The sequence below is a fragment of the Mus musculus genome, chromosome 16, assembly GCF_000001635.26.
Source record: "Mus musculus strain C57BL/6J chromosome 16, GRCm38.p6 C57BL/6J".
Taxonomy (NCBI): Eukaryota; Metazoa; Chordata; class Mammalia; order Rodentia; family Muridae; genus Mus; species Mus musculus.
The window spans coordinates 37,345,560-37,367,582 of NC_000082.6; the positions used below are offsets into that span (position 1 = coordinate 37,345,560).

General features: G+C 37.9%; 1 protein-coding gene and 1 non-coding gene across 12 annotated transcripts in view; one reads left to right on the forward strand and one right to left on the reverse strand.

Annotated features, from left to right (window-relative positions):
- Nucleotides 1-22,023, reverse strand: part of Stxbp5l (syntaxin binding protein 5-like) — a 277,941-nt gene that overhangs the window by 238,485 nt on the left and 17,433 nt on the right. The gene's annotated exons all lie outside the window — the stretch shown is intronic.
- On the forward strand, nt 10,089-10,230 carry LOC115488705. Its single transcript, XR_003952005.1, has one exon. It is a non-coding gene; the product is annotated as a small nucleolar RNA SNORA48 (small nucleolar RNA).

Consider the following 22,023-nt stretch of genomic DNA (forward strand, 5'->3'; position numbering starts at 1 on the left):
ATCATGAAATGAAATACCATGAAACAATTAAAATATATTACTAACAGATGCAGCAACATGAACAATTATCAAAAGTACTGTGATTAACACAGTGCAGTTTTATGTCCAACTTGTTTCTCTTTAGTTTTATTTTCTATCACTGCCATGCATATAGTTTAACAAGTCAGATAATTCTATAAGAAACAATGTGATAATTAAAATTCTTCTGTCTTTTCTCACTTTAATATCTTCCTTTCTAGATTCAATTGTTTTTATTCCTTTCTGATATTAGTTAGATATTTTTACCTGATGTATCTTAATATTTTTCTACTATTTACTAACTTTTAGGAAAAGCATTTTCTTTTCTACATCTGCCTCCATATGCATGTACATACTATATGCCTAGCTCCTAATAAAGCATAACTATTTTCACTGTGCTATTGCTACTTTCTTATTCTACCATGCAAATTATTTACTCTGTAGGATTAAAATCATTTTCTTAACTTGATTACTTTTTTATGTGCTTTGTTGTTAACTCAGTCTCAAATTCTTCCCTCAAACGTCCAAATTTCATTTTAAAGATGAATATAAGGTATATATTTTTAGTGAGATAGAGTCAGACAATCAAATGGCATGCAAACAACCTATAGTGACAGTAACAAGCTGGCCTGGGTTCATTAGCAGAAGAAGAATGGGCTGAAAATAAAAGGCCAGAAGAGATGAAATACTGCTTTTAATATGGTAATATCTGAGAAAACTCATCATATTGTAAAGCTTACATAATTTCATGTTATTTTAAGCATTGTAAAGAAAAATATTTTCTTTACACATAATATTATAAGTGCATAAGCACAAAATACTAAGATATTAGTAATGCAATCCGTTAATGAAGCCAATAATGAATTGTGACTATTTCAAATAGTTTATTCCAGAAATGGAAATATGATGTCACATATAATTACATCATATTTAAGTTATATGAAGGAATATATATGTATAATATATAATATATATACTTTATATATCTTTATGCATCTCTAACATCAGTATTAATTTATTTCACCCTTTTTCTTCCTTAAATTTTGACCCCTGTAGGAGTCAGCTTCAAAGTATAAGAACATCTATCTACTCACAAAATAACTATGGGTGTGATACAGAAAAATGAACATAATTTTTATTCTTTAAGTCTCTTTGCAAATGTTATTTTTAAAAAGGAATCTTGTGGGCATGCTGTATTTATGTCACTACCACTTTTGTGAATTGATCTTTAAAGGTTGTGATGCTGGCTAGTTGTTTTGATTAATACAATGATCTCCTGATAATATTTAAATTGACACAGTATTGTCAAAAAAAGTTAAAATACGAATGACTTTTCTCTCTAAAGCCAAAAGCTCACTGGCTTTAGAGAGAAAAGTCATTCGTATTTATACTTTTTCTCTTGTATAGAAAAGAGAAGGAAATTTTAAAGTGTGTTTCTGTTGGATTTAAACAAATTTTTAGAGCTAAAGATGGTAAACATCGCCCAGCAATAGTTAGGTAGAATCTATGAAGAGTAACCTAGGAATAGTTGGAGAACAGCTATTCTAAGAGATTGGGAATGGCAGAAAGTCTCTAGTTTCAGAAACAAAAGGAAAGTGGAAAGTTGTAGAGCAAGGCAGAAGGAAAAAGCCTAGAGGCTGTCCTGGAGAGAGACCAGCTCAGAGAGCCACAGCAAGTGCAGCTGCAGATGGCAGCAAACGACAGGGAGCCTCGGGATGGCTGCAGTGCACTGGGAGTACAGCTGGCTTTAAAGAGAGAGAAGACAAGAGCTGCGTATGACAGCTGCACTGGCAGAAAGGGGAGAAAGCAGGAAAGCCCTCTCCTCTTGTACTGGATGGGGCAGTCTCAAATACCATTATTTAGAGACTGCTGTTTAGTGAGCAGCATGGCAGCTCTTTCTGACCCACACTCTGAAAACATAGAACAAGTGTCCTGAGATTAAAATCTGCAACCTGGACTGCAGAACACCTGCTCACAGCAGAGTAAAAAGGTTCTGGATCAGAACTGTACCACATTCAGTGAAGCAGAAATCTGATCTAAGTCATCCTGGTTTTGAGTTCTTGAGACAGGGTCTCAGTCCATAGTTTGCTAGCTCAGCAAGACCAGCCTTCACCTCACTGAGATCTGTGTGCCTCTGCATGAGCACTGGGATTCAAGGCATGTGCCGCCATGATGAGCAACTAATTTACCTTTGAAGGGGAATCCAGACAGTTTTGAAGATGCCCGTGATTTTGAAAAGGACCATGACCTGCATCCTCAGCCAGATCATAAACAACAGCCCTGAGGTATAACTAGCGTTTACCACCCGACTAGCAAAAGAGCACTTAGGGGCACGGCCATCTTCTACATCAAACTAAGACAACCCAGGAGTATGCCTGGCATCCGTGATCCTCAAAGGACTCTCTAGAGGCAAGACCAGAACTGCTGCCGGGTGAGAAATTACTCTGCAGTCTAACCCAGCTCTTTTGCTTCACTTCTCTTCTCTTACTTGATGCTTATCTTTCCTCCACTTTTCTTTTTTCCTTTTGATAGGCTTTCCCCAAACAGTCTGCCCTAGAGTTGGAAGGATAGGGGAGCCTTTATCATTTTTCCCAAAGCTGTGATTGTTTCAGATTGCCTGGTTGCATTTGCTTCCTTCCTCTTTCCACTCCACCTTTGTCCTCCCTTCATCTCCACTGTTCCCTCTTCTACTTGTCTTTTCCTCTATTTTCCCCTTTCTCATACTAATATGAATTGCTAGTCTTACTTACTTCCTGTCTACACACATTCTAATACTTTCATACACACAATATTGAGTTCCTTTACTTACCTAAAGTATTGTGACTTTGAAACTTGTAAGACACTTGAGTTTTAAGGAACTATTTCTGTATTATCATAAATGAGCCTATCATGTTATTGATTCTGATAGAATTATACTCTTGGAGTAATACAGGGTTCAGAGTCTGTGTCCTGAAGATGAGGGCTGAAAATCTGTCTACTAAGATACATCACTAGTCCAGTAGGAGAAAAATGACACCTCAGCCTAATATACTGTTGGACTAAAGAACCCTACTGTTGCAACCTACTACTACTTTAACACTAGAAACACTTCCACTGAACGAATGTAAATGATAGAAGCAAACAAGCAAACAAACAAATCTAACAGACCATCTAGTCACAGATATACAAGTCCTACCACAAAAACAGAAATATGAAACATCAAAGCAACACGACACCTCAAAAAATTAATTAGTGATGTTCTCCAATGAGAATGAATTTGGAGATTTAAAAAAAAAAATAACAGACTAGAGAGATGGCTCAGTGGTTAAGAGCACTGATTGCTCTTCCAGAGGACCTGGGTTCACTTCCCAGCAACTACATCGCAGCTCATAACCATCTACAAGTCTAGTCCTATGGGATCCTATGCTCTCCTCTGGTTTCCACGGGCACCAAACATGCACATGGTTTACAGACATATATATGCACAAAACACTGAAAAACATAAAATATTTAATGCACATAATTTGAAATAAAATAATTAAAATTGAAAAGACAGCCGGGCGGTGGTGGTGCATGCCTTTAATTCCAGTACTTGGGAGGCAGAGGTGGATTTCTGAGCTCGCAGCCAGCCTGGTCTACAAAGTGAGTTCCAGGACAGCCAGGGCTACACAGAGAAACCCTGTCTCAAAAAACCAAAAAAAAAAAAAAAAAAAAAAAAAAAAGGCAAAACCTTTAAAAGAATAATACTAAATCTGTTTTTAAAAAAAAAAAACAGATAGCAAATAAATAGACTAGTCAAGGTGGTATATGTCTTTAATATACTTGGGTAGGCAGATCTCTGTAATTTCAAGGCCAGTCTGCTCTTTGTAGTTGCAGGTCATTAAGAGCAACAAAGTGAGACTCTGTTTGCAAAACAAAACAAAAATCAGGGAAGGGGGTATACTAATTCACAAAATACTGGATTAAAAGAGAATTGAGGTTAAAAGCATAATGAAAAAAGGGAAAGCAATACGAACTATGAAAGTAAAATTCAACAAAGAGAAAAATATTGAAAAAATCAGACTGTTCACTAACCAGTACCCCTGAGCTCTTGACTCTAGCTGCATATGTATCAAAAGATGGCCTAGTCGGCCATCACTGGAAAGAGAGGCCCATTGGACACGCAGACTTTGTGTGCCCCGGTACAGGGGAACGCCAGGGCCAAAGGGGGGGAGTGGGTGGGTAGGGGAGTGGGGGTGGGTGGGTAAGGGGGACTTTTGGTATAGCATTGGAAATGTAAATGAGCTAAATACCTAATAAAAAAAAGAAAAAAAAAAAGAAAAAATCAGACTGGAAATGTTACTTTCAATTAAGTGAAATAATAACCTCAGTGGAAAACCTCACTAATAAAATGAATCAAGTGGAGAAAAGAATATCAGGAGCTGAAGGGGTTTGCAACCCCATAGGAAGAACAACAATATCAACCAACCAGAGCTTCCAGGGTCTAAACCACCAACCAAGGAGTACACATGGAGAGACCCATGGCTTCAGCCACATATGTAGCAGAGACTGGCCTTGACAGACATCAATGGGAGAAGAGGCCCTTGGTCCTGTGAAGGCTCAATGCCCCAGTGTTGGGGAATTTGAGGGCAGGGAGGCAGGAGTGGGTGGGTAGGGGAACACTTTCATAGAAGCAGGAGGAGGGGGATGGTATAGAGAGTTTCTGGGGGTGGGAGGAAATCAGAAAAGGGAATAACATTTGAAATGTAAATATCCACTTTTAAAAAGAGAGAGAAATCTGAACTCTACCTTATAAAAACCTTATATCAAACTATGAAGCAAAGAAAAAGGAATATCATGAGCAAGTATATAAATTAGAATATTTTGTCAATGTTTAGAAATGTGAGCAGAACACATGTGATCTATGGGACATCATTAAAACAAACTTTTTGAGTTACAAGCTTAGAAGAAGAGAAGCATGTTAGGCTAAAAGAAGAATGAATATATTTAATAAAATTTCAGCAGAAAATTTCCCAAGCATAGGAAAAGGGATGGACACCAAATTACAGGAGGCATCTAGGTGGTCAGACAAGAACAGAAAGGAACCTCCCATGTCTGACTACAGTTAAAACACTAAATATACACAACAGAGCAAGCATAGCAAAAGCTGCAAAAGAGAAACACAAAGTTACATATCAGCAAACCTGTCAGAATAAGACTGAGTTTCTTAATAGAAACCAAAAGCTCACAGAGCCTGAAAAGAAGGAACTGAAGGGGTTTGCAGCCCCATAGGAAGAACAACAATATCAACCAACCAGATCCCCCAGAGCTCCCAGGGAATAAACCACCAACCAAAGAGGACACCTGGAGGGACCCATGGCTTCAGCTGCATATGTAGCAGAGGATGGCCTTGTCTGACATCAATGGGAGGAGAGGCCCTTGGTCCTGTGAAGGCTCAATGCCCCAGTATAGGGGAATGCCAGGGAGGGGAGGCAGGAGTAGGTGGGTGGGTGGGAGAGCACTCTCATAGAAGTAGGGGGAGGGGAGATGGGATAGGCGGTTTATGGTGGTGGGGAGAAAACCAGGAAAGGGGATAACATTTGAAATGTAAATAAAGAAAATATCCAATAAAAAAAAAGAAGAAAAGAAAAAGTACAATAGCTGCCAACCCAGGTTATACTATAAAGCAACGTGTCCTTAATAATGGAAGGAGAAGTAAAATGTTTCACTATAAATACAAGTTAAAGGAATTCATGACCACTAAGCCAGAGCTACAGAAAGTCCTCAAATGAATCCTACACAAGGGAGAGAAAAGATGAACACATCTGTGAAGCCTCAGAAAAAGAGTACATGGCATAGGACAGTAAGTGAGATATGGAAGCAGCAGACTTTGCAAACAGCAGGATGAAGGAGTAAGTGCTCACCTTTAAGTTATAACTGGAAGTGTCGATGCTCTTTTATTTTTATTAGATATTATTTACATTTCAAATGCTATCCCAAAAGTTCCCTATACCCTCCCCCAGCTCTGCTCCCCTACCCACCCACTCCCACTTCTTGGCCCTGGCGTTCCCCTGTACTGAGGCATATAAAGTTTGCAAGACCAAGTGGCCTCTCTTCCCAGTAATGACTGACTAGGCCATCTTCTGCTACATATGCAGCTAGAGACATGAGCTCTGGGGGTGCTGGTTAGAATCCTATCAGATCACCACGGACTAAGGCTGATCTTCAATAACAGCATAAATAATAGAAAGCCAACATTCACGTGGAAACTGAACAGTACTCTACTCAATGATACCTTGGTCAAGGATGAAATAAAGAAAGAAATTAAAGACTTTTTAGAGTTTGATGAAAATGAAGCCACAACATACCCAAACTTATAGGACCCAATGAAGGCAGTTCTAAGAGGAAAACTCATAGCCCTGAGTGCCTCCAAAAAGAAACTAGAGAGAGAATACACTAGCAGCCTGACAGCACACCTAGAAGCTCTAGAACTAAAGGAAGCAAATTCACCCAAGAGGAGTAGACGGCAGGAAATAATCAAACTCAGGGCTGAATCAACCAAGTGGAAACAAAAAGAACTATTCAAAGAATCAACCAAACCAGTGTTGATATTCTTATTGTCTTAATCAAAAGATGAATGCCAAGAGATTGGATTTGAAAACAGACCTAGATATTTACTGCCTATAAAAACTCACCTCACCATCAAATACAAAGAGCCTTAGAGTAAAGGCTGGAAGGAGGATACTTCAAAGATAGAAAGTACTCTGAGAATGGGCACAGAAAGTGCAGGTGTAGCAAGAGGTATAGCCTCTCTTCATCATGAGAGGCTTCTGCTGTTTTAGTGTCTGACAAAACAGACTCTGAGTGAAAATTACTTTGAAGATATAAAGGTCACTAAGGATTGATGAAGTAAACAACCCATCCAGATGGTATCTCAATTCTACACATATATGCACTGAACACTGGTGCACCAAATTTCATAAGACAAATATTGTGGATTTAAAGTTTACTTCAACACAGTGGTGGTATATAACTTCAATACGTCACTCTCATCAACAGACAGGTCAAGCAGACCAAAAAGTCAACAAGAAATATCAGTTAAATGCCATTCTAGCTGGCTGTTTGGGACAACAGGCTATAGACTTTAGGCCTAGCTCACACCAACTATGGACACCTCACAAAGGAAAAGGCCCTGAAGCTGGTGACTGCTGTTATGATTGCCCTCATTTTGGCACTGTGCAAAGTTGAGCTGTTGCTCCCAGCTTCTGCTGAGCTCTCCACAGCTATTCAGAGCTAGAAAACAAAACAAAACAACAAAACCCTATGTATCAAAACAAGTAACTGCAAACAGTTCATGGTTAAGGAAGCCAGGCCTAATGGGTTGGTGGCTACTGAGATGCAGATGTGATTTTATATTAGCAATATGACAGGCAAATGTGGCATTTTTGCCTACAATGCTTTAAAAAAATCAATATTTAAAATCTAGTTTTACTTGAGTTCTTATTTGAATGTTCCTGGATTATGTGTAAGGGGACTACCTGAATAAAGTAAAATCAGCATTCTAGATCAAATAAACTTAACACCTCTAGATAATAACATCATAGAATATACAATTCTTTGCATCAATTCATACGACTTTCAGGTGACATAATCTTGCATAAGATAGACTCTGATGTTACCATCAGAAAACTCTTAAAACCTTTATACAATACACATAATACACAATATATAATATAAACAATACACAAACAAAAGTCAATAGCTCTTCTATATACCAATAACAAACACGCCTAGAAAGAAAAAAGAAAAACACATTCACAATAACACAAGTGAAGCAGAGATGACAGTAATGACTCCTAAAGATTATTCTGATATACTCATAGATCAGTATCTTATTCAACCTTCATCATGAGAGGCTGCCTCTGGAGCACATGGGAACAAATATATAGACCCACAGCCAGACATTATGCAGCGAAACCTTGAAACATTCAGCTGTAAATGAGACATCTCCATCAAATCCCTCCTCTTTGGAATGTGAGATGAGATTCCCAGAAGTGAGTTGAAGAAGGGAAAATACAGGAAAGGCATAAAATGGGCATAAACATGGTTCAAGTACATTATACAGTTCAAAAGAAACTGTCTTCATAAAACCCAATACTATATACAATGAGCTACCTAATCTCATCTAAATTAGCACAAGGAAAATTCAATGTCAGGGTGTATATTGACAGTATTAGTACTACATTGACAATTTGAAGAATTGAAACATGATTATCAGTGGTTTCTAGAAAGCCATCTGGTAAACTTTAATAGTTAATAAAATATCTATAAAAATAAAATTAGAAGAGAACTACCCAAATAGATAAATAATAACAAAAATAGCAATGCACAAAATAAACAGCAAATGCTATAATCATTCTCATTAAAATCGGGGAAAAAACCTTTGTTTATTATCTATCTCTGTTTTATAGGTTAAAACTATTTTAGCAACACAAGAAATTGAAAAGATTTATATTTAAAAAGTAAGAAACAAAATAAACTTTTTATGAGCCTAAGGAGATGACTCAGTGCATAAGAATACTTGCAGCACAAACATGATGGCCTAAGTTTTAATCTCTAGCACAAATATATAAAAGTTCCATGTGACCACAGGTACTTGTTACCTTAGTACTGTGGGAAAGAGGTGGAGGCAGGTAGAATTGTTAGGGCTTGCTGGCTGCAGATCCAAATTCAGTGAAGGACTGTCTCAAGGAAATATTAGATGAGATGTGAACCTCCTGATTCATGAACAGCCACATGCCACACAAACATACATCATACACATACTCACAACCTACATAAATGAATGAATAAATAAATAGATAAATTTAGAAATAATTTTATAGTGGGTTAGTGGGATTAATACTGTGAAAATGGTCATTCTACCAAAAGCAATCTACAGATACATCTCAATCTCCATCAAACTTCTAAGGCAATTCTTCACAGAAATTGAAAAAACAATCTTGAAGTTCACATGGATGCACAAAAGACCCAGGATAGCTAAAACAATTCTGAATCAAATGCTGGAGGAATAATCATGCCTGTTAGATACAGAGCCACAGTCATAAAAATAGCATGGTAATGGCACAAAAGCAAACACAGTGATCAATGACATACAACTAAGGCTATAGACAATAGGTCTACACACCTAGAGGCACCTGATTTTTTGACAAAGATGTCAAAAATACACACTGGTGGTAAGAAAGCATTTCTAACAAATGCTAGAAAATTGGATGTCTAAATGTGGAAGAGTAATTAATACTTATCTCTACAATGTATAAAAATAAATTCCAAATAGATTGAGGACATGAGCATTAGATTTAAGACTCTGAAACTTCCAGAGAAGAAAGTGAAGAATGTAGTTAAAGCTGGACAGGACCTGGGTTCCGCAGGAAATAAGATCAACAGTCAACAAGTGAAACCTTGTGAAATTCAAAAGCTGCTATATTGCAAAGGAAACATTTTCAAGGGAAGAGGCGGCCTACAAATGGGGATTAAAAATCTTTTCCAGCTATGCACCAAAGGATTAATGTCTAGAATTAAAAAAATATAAACACCAAGAAAACCCCAGTTTAAAAAAAAAATGGGCTAGGAAACTGAATAGGAAGCTCTCAAATGCAGAAATCATGAGAAATGCTTTTAAAGTATTCACCATCCTCAGCTATCAAGGAAATACAAAATGAAGCTACTTTGAGATTTCATCTTTCCCCAATAAGAATGTCTAAACTCAATAAGGAAAAACTGACAACAAATGCTGGTGTGAATGAGGAAGGAAGGTCCCTGTCCACTGCTGATGGGACTAGTGCAGCCACTATGGAAATTAGTGTGAAGATTCCTCAAAAAGCCAGAAATAAAATGACTCAGATACATTGCTCCTAAATGTAGATTCAAAAGACTCTATATCCTACTACAGACATATTTGGTTTCATTGGTGCTTTATTTATACTACCTAAGGAATTGGAATCAGCAAAGATATCATCAACTGATGCATGGGCAATGTGAAAATGCAGTGTATATACACAATGGAATGTTATTCAGATGCAAAGAAAGATGAAATTATAAAACTTGTAGGTACCCTCTGACAATGGGCAAAAAAACACCTTGTTGGTTATGTTCTGATATCAGTCAGAGGCAGAGCAGATGGCAGTCCTTTGTTCATCCTAGCTTGATGCCCTGGCTAGGTGGCCAAAGCTGTCTTATGCCTCGGACTCATAAAAATCAAATCAAATCAAGCCAGGCAGTTGCAGCACGGGAGGAAGAAGATAGACAGAGACCTGCAGACTGTCATGCCACCCACAGACCTGCCCTCCAGCACACAGCTCATGCAGGCACAGACACTCATTTGCTGCATGACATAACAGCACAGATGAAGGATGTCACCCGGGTGCCCACCAGCCTACAGTGGGAGCCATCACAACATGTGAGTATGTGGTGATTGGGCAGAAGAGAAAGAGAAGTGAAGTAGCTTGAGCTGTATGAAGAGAAATGGAACCGGAGACCCTAAGATGGAGAATAATAGCTTGTTGTAAGTGACAAACCCTACCACCTGAGGCTGTGGTGAGACCCTGCCCAACCTGTCACGGAGGGTCATGCCTGAGTCTGTGGTTATGAAGCAGTGTCAATGTCTGAGTCTCATATTCCCATTAGAGAACATGGAGCTGTTCCTGCTCGGGACAACACTGTGGATGTTTAAAGGCTGTACATTACTGGCCACGCCCCTCACTGGGTGAGATGATCTAGAGAGTTTAGCTTGCCCCATCGCTCAGCAGCAGTAGCACTTGGGAGAGTGGACCCCGTGTCTCACTCAGGCCGCACATTGGAGCTGACCCTGGTGGTGGGGGTGAGCAGGCTCGAGGGGGTGAGTATGGGACAGCTGACCCTGCTACTCATCTGCCCTGAGGTGGCACAGACACAGAGGTCATGTGCCCACTCCCTCTCCTCACCTCTAGCAGTCAGAAAACTGCCCACAGGGTCATGAGCTGGGAACGGCAAGCTCTACATCTCACCAGCTGCAGCACTTGGGAGAGGGGGGCCTGTACCTTACTTGGACAGCACAGCAGAGCTGAGCTTGGTGGCAGAGGCACAGGTGAGCCAGTACTGATGGGGGAGAGAGCAGGAGAGCTAGCCTGGCCACTCACCTGCTGTGAGGTATGCATGATCCCTTCCCCTTCTTGCTCCTGATCACCTGTGGAGAGCTGGCCCTGAAGTCTTGAGAGTAGGTGAGCTGTCCCTGACCCTTGCTGCCTGCAGCACTCAGGAGATTGACCCCTGGTCCTGGGCTGAATGGGGTAACAAGACCTGAAAAAATAAATGTCTCATCTTCTCTCTCAAATGCAGATATCACAAACCAAACCTTTAATGTCTATGTTTATCTATATAAGCCAGGAAATTAGAAAATGGCTGCAGGTCAGGGGAAAGACCTAGGAGGACAGTAAAGGACAGAGAGCATGAAGGTGGAAAGGGAGATAGTGGGAGAAGAGGTCTAGATGGAGAGGGGATGGAAGGGTAGAGAAGTGGAGAGGTAAACAGATAATGAAGAGTAAGTATCATGAAAAAGTCAAGCTCAGAATACCCAAGATATAATTCACATACCACATGAAGTTCAAGAAGAAGGAAGACCGAAGTGTGGGTGCTTCGGTCCTTCTTAGAAGAGGGAGCAAATACAGAGACAAAATGTGGAGCAGAGACTGAAGCAAAAGCCATCCAGAGACTGTCCCACCTGGACATTCATCCCATATACAGTCACCAAACAGACACTATTGTGAATGCCAAGAAGTGCTTGCTGACAAGAGCTTGATAAAGTTGTCTCCTGAGAGGCTCTGCCAGAGCCTGACATATACAGAGTTGGAAGCTTGCAGCCAACCATTGGACTGAGCATGGGGTCCCCAATGGAGGAGTTGGAGAAAGGACTGAAGGAGCTGAAGGGGTTTGCAACCTTATAGGAAGAACAACAATATCAACCAGCCAGACCCCCCGGCCCCCAGAGCTCCCAGGGACTAAACCACCAACCAAAGAGTACACATGAAGGGACTCATGCCTCTAGCCACATATGTAGCAGAGGATAGCCTTGTTGTGCATCAATGGGAGGAGAGGCCCTTGGTCCTGTAAAGACTCAATGCCCCATTGTAGGGGAATTTGAGTGAGGGGAGGCGGGAGCAGGTAGGTGGGTAGGGGAACAGAGTCATAAAAGCAGAGGGAGGGAGGGAGGATGGGGAGTTCTGGGGGGGGCTGGGAAAGGGGATAACATTTGAAATGTAAATAAATATCCAATAAAAAATTTAAAAATTAATAAATAAATAAACCTACCATTTTGTAAGCTTATTAAGCAATAAGTAAACTAATTTTGTAAGTTTAAATGTAGGAACAGAGGTTCCCTGTATGTAGGATAATATTTCTCTCAGAAGCCATAGTTTATTAAGCAAAATATCTCAGTAGAAAGTGTATACTACTACTCTATATATTGTTGGTCAGGGAGGGCTTATTAAAGGCCCAAGAACCAGTATGCAACATTGTGATTGCTCTTGGCTGCCAACCAGAAACTAACAGTAAGATCCCATTGCTGAAAACATCACACACTTTGGTCACAGGACATGGAGAAATCAAGTGAGAACTGAACTGAAGCCTCCTCCCTGATGCCGAGCTTTCATACTGCAGAGGTTGTGTTGTTAAAATTCCTTCCCCAGAAAAGATGTAAACAACATCCACCCTCCTCCTATAGTTCCAACAAACTACGGGATAATTCTGCTTTAGTCTACTCAGGAGAACCAGTCAGTATACATGGCTTATTAAGACAGCAATGGGTAAAGGGCTACAGGGAGGAATATAGGACTGTAAAGTAGCCACACAGGAAGCTGTGCACCCAGTATAAATGACGATTTCCCTGTGGCTGCATAGATAGAATTCCTTCCCTTCATATGTCCTCAACACCAAGTGCAACTAGGGCATAGTTATATAAGACTAGTTAGATGCGGAGAAAGCATTTGACAAAACCCAACACCCATTCATGATAAAAGTCTTGGAAAGATCAGGAATTCAAGGCCCATACCTAAACATGATAAAAGCAATCTACAGCAAACCAGTAGCCAACATCAAAGTAAATGGTGAGAAACTGAAAGCAATCCCACTAAAATCAGGGACTAGACAAGGCTGTCCACTCTCTCCCTACCTATTCAACATTGTACTTGAAGTCCTAGCCAGAGCAATTAGACAACAAAAGGAGATCAAGGGGATACAAATTGGAAAGGAAGAAGTCAAAATATGACTTTTTGCAGATGATATGATAGTATATATAAGTGATCCTAAAAATTCTACCAGAGAACTCCTAAACCTGATAAACAGCTTCAGTGAAGTAGCTGGATATAAAATTAACTCAAACAAGTCAATGGTCTTTCTGTACACAAAGGATAAACAGGCTGAGAAAGAAATTAGGAAAACAACACCCTTCTCAATAGTCACAAATAATATAAAATACCTTGGTGTGACTCTAACTAAGGAAGTGAAAGATCTGTATGATAAGAACTTCAAGTCTCTGAAGAAAGAAATTAAAGAAGATCTCAGAAGATGGAAAGATCTCCCATGCTCATGGATTGGCAGGATCAATATTGAAAAAATGGCTATCTTGCCAAAAGCAATCTACAGATTCAATGCAATCCCCATCAAAATTCCAACTCAATTCTTCAATGAATTAGAAAGGGCAATCTGCAAATTCATCTGGAATAGCAAAAAACCTAGGGTAGCAAAACCACTTCTCAAGGATAAAAGAACCTCAGGTGGAATCACCATGCTTGACATAAAGCTGTACTACAAAGCAATTGTGATAAAAACTACATGGTACTGGTACAGTGACAGACAAGTAGACCAATGGAATAGAATTGAAGACCCAGAAATGAACCCACACACCTGTGGTCACTTGATCTTCGACAAGGGAGCTAAAACCATCCAGTGGAAGAAAGACAGCATTTTCAACAAATGGTGCTGGCACAACTGGCGGTTAACATGTAGAAGAATGCAAATTGATTCATTCCTATCTCCTTGTACTAAGGACAAATCTAAGTGGATCAAGGAACTCCACATAAAACCAGAGACAGTGAAACTTATAGAAGAGAAAGTGGGGGAAAGCCTCGAAGATATGGGCACAGGGGAAAAATTCCTGAATAGAACAGCAATGGCTTGTGCTGTAAGATCGAGAATCGATAAATGGGACCTCATAAAATTGCAAAGCTTCTGTAAGGCAAAAGACACGGTCAATAATACAAAAAGGCCACCAACAGAATGGGAAAGGATCTTTACCTAACCTAAATCAGATAGGGGACTAATATCCAATATACATAAAGAACTCAAGAAGGTAGACTCCAGAAAATCAAATAACCCCATTAAAAAATGGGGCTCAGAGCTAAACAAAGAATTCTCACCTGAGGAATACCAAATTGCTTGAGAAACACCTGAAAAAATGTTCAGCATCGGGAAATGCAAATCAAAACAACCCTGAGATTCCACCTCATACCAGTCAGAATGGCTAAGATCAAAAATCCAGGTGACAGCAGATGCTGGCGAGGATGTGGAAAAAGAGGGACACTCCTCCATTGTTGGTGGGATTGCAAGCTTGTGCAACCACTCTGGAAATCAGTCTGGCGGTTCCTCAGAAAATTGGACATAGTACTACCGGAGGATCCAGCAATACCTCTCCTGGGCATATATCCAGAAGATGTTCCAACTGGTAAGAAGGACACATGCTCCACTATCTTCATAGCAGCCTTATTTATAATAGCCAGAAGCTGGAAAGAACCCAGATGCCCCTCAACAGAGGAATGGATACAGAAAATGTGGTACATCTACACAATGGAGTACTACTCAGCTATTAAAAAGAATGAATTTATGAAATTCCTAGCCAAATGGATGGACCTGGAGGGCATCATCCTGAGTGAGGTAACCCAATCACAAAAGAACTCACATGATATGTACTCACTGATAAGTGGATATTAGCCCAGAAACTTGGAATACCCAAGATATACGATACAATCTGCGAAGCACATGAGAATCAGGAAGAACGAAGACCAGGGTGTGGACGCTTTGCCCCCTCTTAGAATTGGGAGCGGAACGCCCATGGAGGGAGTTGCAGAGACGAAGTTTGCAGCTGAGACGAAGGGGTGGACTGTCTAGAGACTGCCATTTCCGGGGATCCATCCCGTAATCAGCCTCCAAATGCTGACACCATCACATACACTAGTGGGATTTTGCTGATTTCCAGAGTGGTTGTACAAGCTTGCAATCCCACCAACAATGGAGGAGTGGTCCTCTTTCTCCACATCCTTGCCAGCATCTGCTGTCAGTTGAGGTTTTGATCTTAGCCATTTTGACTGGTGTGAGGTGGAATCTCAGGGTTGTTTTGATTTGCATTTCCCTGATGATTAAGGATGTTGAACATTTTTTCAGGTGCTTCTCAGCCATTTGGTATTCCTCAGGTGAGAATTCTTTGTTCAGTTCTGAGCCCCATCTTTTAATGGGGTTATTTGATTTTCTGGAGTCCACCTTCTTGAGTTCTTTATATATATTGGATATTAGTCCCCTATCTGATTTAGGATAGGTAAAGATCCTTTCCCAATCTGTTGGTGGCCTTTGTGTCTTATTGACCGTGTCTTTTGCCTTGCATACATTAAAAAAAAAAAAAAAAGACTAGTTGGAAGAAACAGTTAGATACTCAGGTAATAGTCCCATGATCCTCCCCACCCTTTCTTTTCTGTGAGGGAAAGTAAATAGTCAGTAGGCACGGCTATGATGATCTTTTGTGAGCAAGCCCAGCAGAACTAAAGATGGTGGTAGTCTGGTTCAGAGGATAATACTGTACAGAGAGTTGTGGAGAATGCTAGGTGAGGAGAGGCAAGTGAAACAGGGTCATAGAGGTGAAAAGAACTAAAATGCATTATATATATATGAAGTTATAAAAGAATATACTTTTAAATTTTAGTTAATAATTGCCAGTATGAGTGTTGTTGCAGAATATTTGTCACACTGTGAACCCCAAGAATATATTATTTACTGAAAATACCCATTTCTAGCTGTGGTGTGGCTCAGCCCTTAGCACACAACTTTAATCCCTCTGGCTGGAATATAGAAACACCCTTTGTACACACCTTTAATCTCAGCATTGAATGTTAGTTTATAGAAGAAAGCACCCATGTTTTAAAGTGATGTCTAAATGATTTTTAACAGAATAGGATATGCCCAACTTTCATGAGAAGAGACAGGAAAGGGAAGAAGCTACTTAAGAGAACAATGCAGAGAGAAAAAGAAGAAAAGAAAGAGGCAATTTTACCAGGAGAATTTCACAGAGACAGGTTGAAGAGAGAAAAAGCTAGACACAGGCAAAGACAGAACAAGCCAGAGAATAATAAAGAGCCAGAAGATTAGAACATAGTGCCAAAGTTAGTATGAAGCCAAGCAGAGAAATTCAGGAGAAGCTAAGAGAGCCAGATTGAATCAGTCAGCTTGGAGAGGAGCTTAGCCAGAACAACTGAGTTGAGTCAGCCAGTCTGAGATCAGAAAGAACTAGGAAGGGTGAGCTTATTTAGCGGCAAGTCTCAAAGGCTGAAAAATTCTATGCCTAAATTAGATTGTAGGAAAGCTAGAAGGCTGGAGAGATGGCTCAGTGGTTAAGAGCACTGACTGCTCTTCCAGAGGTCCTGAGTTCAATTCCCAGCAACCACATGGTGGCTCCCAACCATCTATAATGTGACCTGATGCCCTCTTCTCGTGTGTCTGAAAACAGCAACAGTATACTCATATACATAAAATAAATAAATCTTTAAAGAAAAAAAGAGAAAAAAAAAAAAGGAAAAGACAAGAAAAGAAGAGAAAGCTAGAAGCTTCCAGGACAAGGCCTAGGTTAGCAGACGAGGCAGTAAGCCTCAAAGAGGACAATTACATCAGGCTAATAAAGCTTACTTTTATAGAATATAAAGTGGCAAGAATTGCAGAGGAATTATGGGAAGGGAAACTAATCAAAATATAATCTATTTTCAATTAAAGAAAAATAGAAAAAAATGATGCATTCATTGATTGTATGTCTGGAATGTCATCAGTAAACATTTACAGAATAAATAATTTTTAATTAAATAAGTCTACAACCATGGAGGAAGAAAGAGAAAGGTTAGATACAAACTAAATACATAAGAATCAGTAAGTTGTCTATAATTGGAATAATGACTAATAAAATTAGGATGAAACCATTTATATATGTAGTTGTAATTTTGAAATATGTTGTTTTTTTAAAGACCTACAAACAAAGGTTATATTTAGTGTCATTGAGCAACTTATTTTCCAGTATGTAAAGTACTTGGTAAAAGAAAACTGTATTAATACCTTGGAATAAGTTTACATAATCCTTACTAATATCAGGATACTATTAATAAATTTTAATGTTTATGTAAAACTACAGACATTACCACTGTTAGAATTCTATTAGGAGACTAGAGCTGATGTCATTAGTTTTTGTTGTAGCTCTGACAACAAACTCCCATCAGAATTTAGCATTAAAGAACAAATTTGTTTACATACCTAAGAACTTTTATGTTTGTTCTGTGACTGAAGCTTCCAACGTATCTATTTTCAAAGTATCTTTTAAAATATATTAGTGGGAAATATGTTTATACATTCCAAAAAATGAGATCTAAATTGTTAGTATTGTTTTTACAAATAACCTACTTGCTCGCCCCACCTCCCTCTCAAATCCCAAGTTACAGCTTCACTGCTCTAAGAAATGTAAGCCAAGATCCTAAACCAATAGCACAGTTTGGCTTCTATCTAAACCACTGTGTCTAAAGAATGACTGCAGAACCTTGGGGGAATCCCCCAAATAAACTCCAAGCTCCTTTATAAACAAGAGATTATGCCTTTAATTTTCAGTCTTTCACAAAGCTTAAGGCTATGATTAAATATCTAGGATTTTAAGTCCAATATTGTCTGTATATAAGCAGTATTTTTAAAACATTTGTATAAAAATATAGTTATGATAGATTTAATAAATTAAATAAAATTCTTAAAATAATTTTTAAATCAATACATAGTTATCTCTGTATTTGGTGGTAATATTTCAATTTTCCATACAAATGAAGGAACATAAAAATTCTCAATAACTACTATCATCATTTTTTCTCACTGAGTACCTTTGGGATTGTCACCATATGTTAAAGTGATAAAAATAATGAACACTCATATTTTTGACACAAAACAGAAGAGATGATACACATGCCAACATTTGCTAAGCCTACTCTGAAAGTAGATTCTCTACTACTTAATTATAAACTACTCAAGGTCAAAGATTTTGTTTTTGTTAACAGTTCAACACACATAATGAGTAACTTATTTAAATCAACTGTTCATTTTCAAAAATACCTAAGATTCATAAGTGAAGTGTTTTCTTTAATTGTGCCTTGTAAATGGAACATATATTATGTAAATTTGAATTTGTACTACTTAAACTTAACAGAGAAGTACCTTTTCAAAATATGAAGGAATTAAATTTAAATTAAACTCAGGCCAGTGAGATGTCTCAGCAGGCAAATACACTTGCTGCCAAGTCTGGCAACCTAAGTCTAATAATGCCCAACACCTAAATGGTGGCACAGAATAGCCAACCCAAGCTGTGTGATGCCGTCCACGTGCACAAATAAATGTGATAATTCTTTAATTAAAAATGAAAGGCACCTTTTAGAATGTTTTTATATCCCATAGTTTCTCTCATATCACATCATTATATATTAGAGAAGAAATAAAAATACAATCACACTTGTAATAAGCAAGCAATCAATAAACCCCTAAAAGACATTCAATTCTATCTGTTTATTACTGAATAAAAAGACACAGAACTGAAGGATTCTAAAATCTCTATTACAACCAGACAGTTCTGTACAAAATGTTGTGCTATTAGTTGTTTCTTCTTTTCCAATTTTAGATGATTTTAGCATCTGTCTTATATGTTTAATCTCTGTTCAGAGATCTATAAGCAACTTGAATGTCATCAAAAGTCTTGTTTCAATAAATAATACACCTTGGATACATTACTCTTCCTTCACCTTCACCTTGAGAAATCATTCTCAATTAGTCCCAATAAATTATAAACTTCATAGTCGTGCATTTCTAAACTCCTTCAAAAACTAAACTTTGGCAATTGTTTGATTCACCCAGGGTATCTTTTCTAGATATCAAACCCACAATATCTCTCTTACTACTATAGCATTTCCAATTAAACTCTACTCATCTGAAATTTATTTTCTTTCTAGCGACACTAATTTTTCCCTCCCTAGGCCATTTAGCATCTCAACATTCTATAACTTAATATTCTACAATTTACTCCTGTATCATGCTTGAAAGAAATAGACATATTGGATCCATTTTGTGTATTTAAATATCTATCAATCAAATGCCTTTGAGATTAAAGATCTTTCTTATTGTTAGACACTAAAATGGAAATTGGTCATCATAAAATATGTTTCAGCTCTATAAAAAAATAAAAAAAAAACACTTTTAAATTACCAAAAGTAGAGATACATGCCTATAATCCCAGCATTCTAGAAGCTGTGGCAGAATGATTTTGTATTCAAGGTCACCCTTAGATACATAGTAAAACACTATCTCAAAAAAAAGAATTTTTTTAAAAATTAAAACTATAAACTAAAATCATTCTTCCAATTTTATCTATATGTCTACTTGAATGTACAATGGGAACCATAGTAGACTTTAAAATACATAATAGACCATTATTTCTACTTTTCTTCCTCATAAGTGTATTTCTTAAAAGGAGTTCTTGATTGAAACAGACTACTTATGTGCCTATTTATGATGCTAGACTACAAAATATGATTTAGCCATATTTCCCCATGAACATACTTGCATTTCAACCAGCCTGTTAAAATATCTTATACTATTGTTAGTATAAATATAAATCATTTTCAACCATTTGAGTATTCTCATTTTATTTATTTATTTATTTACTTACTTTCATTTTATTGAGATAGGGTCATTTTATGTAGCGCTGGTTGTTCAAGAACTCACTACGTAGACTGGGCTGGCCTTAAACTCCCAGAGTTCTGACTGCTTCACTTCTCAAGTGCTGGGATTAAAGACATGGGTCTCACTTTATTTTCTTTAAATGGTACCTCCTTATCCTCCAGTAATAGGAGAAAGGACATTGTGATCCTTTGCTACAACTAGGTTATAAATGTGCAACGTACTTACAGAAACATAACTTTTGTATTCTATCAAAGAAGACATACACATCCCATGTCCTCAGCCTTTTTGTTGCTAGTCACAATGAACATTATGAACAACAATACTTTTCTTCAGAATCACTACCCCCCAAGACAAATGTTACCACGTGTTTGCTATGTACCAGGCACAATAAAAAATATCTCTTTTAATTTTCATGAATTTTTATTGCCTGATGTCATAGGTGAATGGAAAAACTGGAGCTTAGAAAGGTTGATTAATTGTCCAAGGTCACTAAATCACAAAACCACAACATAGTTTGGCTAATAACTTCAAGGCTGCATGGCTTTTCAATTCTTTAACTCTATCTTAAAATGAAAGAGTGTCCTGATTTGTCCCATACAAATTTAAGATTGGGACAGAAAGGGCTTAAAAAGCCTTAAATTAGCATGGCTTCAACATGAGGTAGAGAGTCAAGATTACCCTAAATTGAATGACAAGATAAAAAGCAATTAAACACTTCACTATTGAATGTAAATGAGATCAAGCAATCTCATGTACCTCAAATTTCTATTTTAAATAAATAGTAAGTCTAGATTACAGACACCTATATTAGTACTTCTGATCTTTGATAGAGAATTTACACAAAAAGGTCATTGTAGACGAGCTAAACACCTTTAAAAATAAACTTTTCTCTTCTCAGGGTCACTCTGGAATACAGTCAATCAGATTAGACTAGGAAGAATATTTGATCCACATTTACCCATAACAGCTCTTACAACATTGATACTAAAAACTTGGAGTATGAAAAACAACTAACTCTTCTCTCCCAGCAGCTTTAAATTGCCAATTGGTCCTCTGCTAGAAGTGATACTTCATGTCTTCTTCGTGTCTTCTTCATGTTTCTAACTCATTGTAAAAGTTAAGGCAGAAAGCAGAAAATGCAAGATTATACTGCTCTAACTCTTCACAGTGAAGTCAAGCAATGTAACTTTTAATGTATTTTTCCCTTTCTCATTTCACTTCAGATACCTCAAAGGACATTTCAAGTGCCATTTTCCTGAACCACTCATCAAAATCAAACAGCATCCTTGATAATAACTGAAAACTAAATTTCTACTTAACTTTTTTCAATCAAATTTTTTCCTCTGAAAAATCTAATCAACTTTACTCTGGATGAGAACACATGCTATCTATGAAGCAGAAGTTTGCCAAGATATTTTACATTTAATAAATACAAAAGTAGGATTGCTTGCTTGACTGCCTTTGTTTATTGCTGATGAGTGCATCTATCCTATTTAATTTTCTTTCAAAACAATCATTTTAACCCTATAGTCTCAAAAGAATCTTGGAAAATATTTTACACCATTTTAAAGACTATAAAAATTATATATAAATATTCCAGGATAAAATTGCTAAATATAAAGATGACATTCATTGCTTTGTTAACACAAAAAGGCAAAAGAGCTGTGCAAAGGCATTTGTTGGATACAAATTAGCATTCAAGGGCTAAAGATGTAGGTGAGTGGCAGAGTACTCCTCTAGCAGGTAGGAGACCTTGAGTCCAATCTCCAGCACCAGAAAAAAAAAAATGGAAAAAATATGAGTGACATTAACAAAAGGATTTTGATATGGTTAGGGGTAACATTTATCATATTGGATTAAATATCATGCGCTGTTTATTAAAATAGAGGTATAGCTACATCTCAATTCATTGTAATAGTGACTCTTCTCGTTGCTGTTTTTAAAACATTTCACAGGAAGCAGAGAGAAATAAGAAGTGATGCCCCGCTCACTTTTCCTTTT